We start from the raw sequence: 6,000 nt of genomic DNA, 5'->3' as shown, positions 1-6,000 counted from the left end.
TTGACGCGTGCTGGCTCTGACTTGAAGTGCTGTAACTGCGATGGGCCGCACGAGGCAACGTCGAAGGACTGTCCAAAATTAAAGACTGAAATGTGCTTGCTAAGGAAAATGGTACGAGATCGATCTACACACAGTGACGCGGCTGCCAAGGGCCACCGGTGCCCGAGGCGCTCATGTAATCGCAGAAGGAGATCATCTACAACAGGAAAACATGTACTCCCTGAAAAGTCGTCACGCGCTCCTGCTATTCTTCAAACGCCAGAGCCACCTTTAACCACGTCTACTCTTCTGAACACCAAGGACACCACTATATGGCCTTCCCTGCCACCTTGGAGTACAGAAGTGCAGCCGGAACGCCAACGTGAACATAAACCTTCACCGTCGGATGGGCAAATCAAGGCAGCGCTTGCACAGTTGATTTGCTCCTTGCGAATGCTGCTCATAGGAGTTAAGAAACTCGTTGCTAAGGCTGCGGTGCATATTCTCGACGAACTAGAACCAGTGCTTGGTGCTGTATAAAAGATAGCAAACACCATGGCGTCATCAACTTAAAGGTTGTCCCTACAGGAAAGGATAAGCGGTTCCGTAATATTCCAGTGGAACGCACGAGGTCTACGGGGTCGCCTGGGAGATTTTAAACGGAGAGTGCTCAAGCATTGATTTCCAGTTATCGTAATATGCGAGCCGAATATGACATCGCCATTTAGACTCTCCGGATACGAACAATTCGCGTAGGAGACAAGTGGAAATCCTAGCAAAGTTTTACTAAGTGTGCGATGTGACCTCCCGTATTCGCTAAACAAAGTTCCGGTGCACAACAGCAACGAGTACGCCTCTATAACACTGAAGCTAAAGTCCCGGATAATCTCGATCATCGCTGGCTATATTTCTCCGAGGGAAAGTTTGACTCTGGACACCTGAGACTTGTTCTTCACTCCTGCCAAGGACATCATATTATTGTAGGTGATTTTAACGCGCACCACCATTTTTGAGGTAGTAGGATCACAAATATTCGAGCAAGACAACTTCTTAACTTCACAAGTCGCAAGGGTCTTGACATCCAGAACGACGGCTCACCAACATTTCTTCGTGGCACAACGTATAGCAGCTGTCTCGATTTAGCTATGGCTTCATGATGCCTTTCGTCTTCTGCTGCCTGGTGCACACATGTTGAAACGTATGGCAGGGATCACCTGTATACTTATGTGCAAATGAGATGGTTTACAAGACTCCCAAATTCTCATACGCGACGCACTGACAGGTGCTCTTCAGAACAAGCTGGAAGAATCCTGCAACTGCATAATTTCGCCGAAAAAGATTGAAGAGATTATTACAACAACAATGCACTCAACAACACGCATCATCCAAACATCAAATTCAAAAAATATCCTTTGACGTTATATATGAAGAGCTGCGGGCAGTCCGACGTCGCGCCGAGAGGAAATACAGGCGAACTAAATTGATATCCGATTTGATGATGTCACGCCGTGTGCAAAAGAAAGTTCAAAGATACTTAGACAAGCTCAACAGACAACGTAGGAGGTCCTTTTGCACCAGCCTGGACCACAAAAACCGTTGTCCACAATATGGTATATTATACGAGCACTACCATCTTCTCCACAGCAACTACGTCCCATCCGAGCTTTGACTATCATCCAGACGCGCAGTAAGAAGGAAATCGCGGAAGATTTCTGTATACACCTCTCCGGATCTACAACATCGGTGGCTTCAGTGCTCAGGTGTGCTCCTCCAACAATGGACGATCGTCTCAACCTCTCATTCACGCTGCAATAGCTATTTCCAGCGATTTCCTCTTCAAGATACTCAAGTGCGCCTGGGCCTGATGGCATCACCCATTCTACCTTGCGCCATCTAGGCCCTCGAGCGACTGAAGAGCTTCTGGCTTTACGCAATCTCTCTTGGTCCTCGAGAACTGTGCCTGCACACTGGAAGACAAACAAAATCGTGGCATTATTGAAACCAGGCAAGACGCCCCATGCTATGCTTTCCTAGGGACCTGTGGCACTTGCCTGTTGCATAGGTAAAACCATGGAATGCACGGTGTTGACACGCCTGGTGTGGTTTTTGGAGAAGCGTAATATATATACAGACGCAATTACATGTTTTCGAAAGAGTACGTCGCCAATCGACAACGTCATTGATCTAGTAACAACTGTTGAACATCAGAAACGTCACCGTTGATTAACGGATGCTGTCTTTCTTCATATCAAGGGTGCTTTTGACAACGTTCTGCACGATGAAATTTTAAATGCCCTAGAAGAATGCGGCATCGGTGGACGTATGCATCAGTGGATATCCAGCTATCTTCAAGAGACACCGATATTCATGACAACTCCATACGATGAAATAAAAAACCACCCCGTCTATCGTGGAGTGCCTCAAGGAGGTGTATTGAGCCCAACTTTACTTAATGTAGTTCTCATTGGACTCGTCAAAGGACACGGAGGCACAGACTCGGCCTCTGTGTACGCAGATGACATCTGTATATGGAGCACAAGCTTAACGCGCTTGCAAGAGCAAAGGAAGCTGCAGCGCGCGGTGTCAACGTCGACATACCTTCACACTCGCGGACTGCAGCTTTCACCAGCAAAAAGTGTAACCATGGTATTCACGTGGAATTCAATGGCCTGCTACCCCGTTATGATTGATGGAAAGATTATACCTTCCGTAACCCACTACAAGTTTCACGGAGTCATCATCGACCGTGACTTATCTTGGTCAAAGCACCTCTCTGGATTAAGAAAAAAGCTGGACAGCTTTACTCAGCTAATTCGACATATGTCTGGAAAATAATGGGGGCCATCCAAATCATCTCTTCTGCAGCTTTACCAGGCACTTTTTCTTGGCTACCTCCGCTACAGTGCGCCTGTACTTTCTCGGGTTAGTACAACTGCTGTACGCACACTTGAAAGTGCTCAGGCTCGCACACTGAGAATTTGCCTGTCACGATCAACCCGGCTTCGTGAACAACGGAGGGCTCGAGGCACCCGCCGTTAGACGGGCGCTCCGCAGCTTGGTGGTGCTAAACGATGACTGACCGCCGAGCACCCGTGCTCGTCGGTGTTTATTCCGGTGTGGTGACCAATGTTGCCTGCCCAGCTTAGTAGGCCACCGAGCCTGGCGGCGAATGAATATTATGCCTAAGGGGGCGTCACACGCTTGCTACACCCCCTTACCCCCAGTTTGTTTGTTAAATAAAAAACAAACGTCCATGTTCAAATTATGAGGCCCCGCCTCCACCCTAGCTGCGTCGACTCTGCCTGCTATCCAGGCGAGTAACGGTCCGGTGGCCTCCGCCGTCGAGTACTCCGCCTGGGCACCGGTGTTGATGAGTCGGGTGCTGCAATGCTGGGTGCTGCCTCAGACAGCCTCACTCCACCCGGAGGGTCCGTAGTGGTCGGCCTCGTGAATGGTGCTGGGCTCGACACCAGTCCAACGTGTGCCGCACCACTAGCAATGGTTGCCGCCTCCGAGGTGGGTGGTTCTCCGCTAGAAGCGAGTGGTGCTGCCGCTTGTCCTCCTGGGGGCTGGAACTCAGAAGTGGCAGTCGAGCGTGTTGGCCAGGTCCCGAGGCGAGGCTTGACATGCTCGGCGTGTCTGTGCCACATGGCCCCGTCTGGCATGCGGACGAGCAGCGATGAAGCTCTGGCAGGACACACCACCTGTCCGGCAGACAAGGGTGGGCCAGGGCGGAAGTTCCTGGTGAAAACTGGAGCTCCCGACTCTGGCAAAGGCCCGGGACGGCACCCTTGGTCAGCAGCCAGCTTCTGCTTCAGTTGCTTGAAGAGCACCGTGGATCGGAGGTCCGGATGCAAGACGCCCAAGGGTGTCTTGGCCATCCGACCCAGAAGGAGCTCACAGGGGGCACGGCAAGTGACATCGTGGGGCGTGGTCCGGTACTTAAATAGTACCCGGGCAATCTGCGTCCGGAAATCCCCAGTCTGGCTCTTCTTGAGCGTGTCTTTATTGGTTTGCACTACCCGCTCGGCTGCACCATTTGAAGCAGGGTGGTACGGCGGAAACATCATCCGGCGGATTCCGTCCTTCGTCATCCAGGCCAGGTACTCTGTGCTGGAGAAAGCAGGATCATTGTCGGAGACGTTGACATCCGGCAATCCCTGGGCGGCGAATACCCGTCGTAGCGCTGAAATGGTCGCGCCTGCTGATAGAGTGGTTACAGGTAGAACCTCCACCCACTTTGAAAAGGCGTCCACCACCACCAGGAAGTAATGCCTCTTGAAGGGTTCCACAAAATCCACATGTAGGCGGGACCAGGGTCTCTGTGGGAACGGCCAGGGGATGATTTCCACATTACGTGAGGCTCGCTGATGTTCCTGGAAGATTTGGCAGCTCTGCACCAAGTGAGCGATGTCCTGTTCCAGGCCAGGACACCAAATATGGGACCGGGCCACCATCTTGGTCTTTTCTACGCCAGGATGACCGGCGTGCAGCAACTGCAGGACCCTGGATCGGAGACTTTGTGGGACCACCATCCTAGAACCCCACAGTAGGCAGCCCTGCTGCAAGCGCAGCTCCGCGGCCTTGTGGCTATAGGCCTGTTGCACCAATTCCTCTCCACGGGACACCGTCTTGACCACCTGAGACAGGGCTGGGTCCCGGCTGGTCGCTTGACATACCGCAGATCCGGAGAGCACCTCCGGGTACGCGTGTTAAAGCATGAACACTTCAGCAGGTTCTGGAACAGCATCAGGCACCTCTGGCAGGGGCAGGCGGCTCAGGGAATCAGCAGCTCCCAGGTCGTTTCTCGGACGGTAAACCAGTAGGTAATTGTAAGCTGCCAGCCTCAAGGCCCAGCGTACCACTCGAGGTGATGCCTGCGCAGGAACTGCCTTGTCAGGCGCCAGCAGCCCCAACAGCTGCTTGTGGTCCGTGACCACCTCGAACTTCCGGCCCCACAGATACTGGTGGAAGCGTTCGACACCGAAAACGAGGGCCAAACCTTCCTTGTCCAGCTGGCTGTAACGTTGCCCTGCAGCATGAAGCCGACGAGAAGCAAACGATGCAGGGCGTTCCTGGCCATCTTTGTCCCGGTGTGCCAGCACGGCTCCCACACCGTACGGCGACGGATCTACGGTAAGGACGACAGGCTTAGCAGGATCGAAGTGCACCAGCACGGGATCCTTGGTGATTAGCTCCTTGCTGCGCCGGAAGGCCCGGTCCTGCTCCTTCTTCCAGAACCATTGCTGAGCATCTCAAAGCAGAAGGTGGAGTGGCTGTAGATCCTCCGACAGGTTCGGCGGTACACTGTAGAAGTTGATGAGGCCCAGGTAGCTCTGAAGCTCCTTCTTGTTCCGGGGCTTAGGTGCCTCGGGCACAGCAGCAACTTTGTGGGGAGCAGGGGTTAGGCCTGCCTGGGAAAAGACATGTTCCAAGTACTCAACGCTGGGGGCTAGGGAAACGCACTCTTCCAGCTTGAGCTTGAGGCCGGCGTCCTGCAGTCGTGCCAGGACGTTGTGCAGGTTCTGCAAGTGGTCCCCGTCGTCGCTGCCAGTAACCAGGATGTCGTCCAAGTACACTGCCACGTGCCTCATGCCCCTGAGGAGGTTGTCCATCTCCCTCTGGAATATGGCTGGGGCCGAGCCCACGCCAAACGGCAAGCGCGTGTATTGAAAGAGCCCCAAAGTTGTCGATATTGTGACATACTTCCGGGAGGCATCCTGGAGCACCAGCTGCTGGTAAGCATCTCTGAGGTGGAGATTGATAAACTTCTGTCCACCGGACAATGCTGACCAGAGATCTTCAATCCGTGGCAGCGGGTGCTTCTCGACGGTAGCGACGGGGTTGACGGTAACATTGAAATCCCCGCAGATCCTTACACTGCCGTCTCGCTTGAGGGCTAGTACGATGGAAGCGGCCCACTCAGATGTCTTGACAGGTACCAGGGTGCCCTCTAGCTGTAACCGTTGCAGCTCCTGGGTGACCCCATCCTTAAGGGCGAACGGCAGTGGGCGAGGCTTG

The sequence above is a fragment of the Dermacentor variabilis genome, unplaced genomic scaffold (genome assembly GCF_050947875.1).
Source record: "Dermacentor variabilis isolate Ectoservices unplaced genomic scaffold, ASM5094787v1 scaffold_19, whole genome shotgun sequence".
Taxonomy (NCBI): domain Eukaryota; kingdom Metazoa; phylum Arthropoda; class Arachnida; order Ixodida; family Ixodidae; genus Dermacentor; species Dermacentor variabilis.
Note: the sequence above shows the minus strand (reverse complement) of the source record.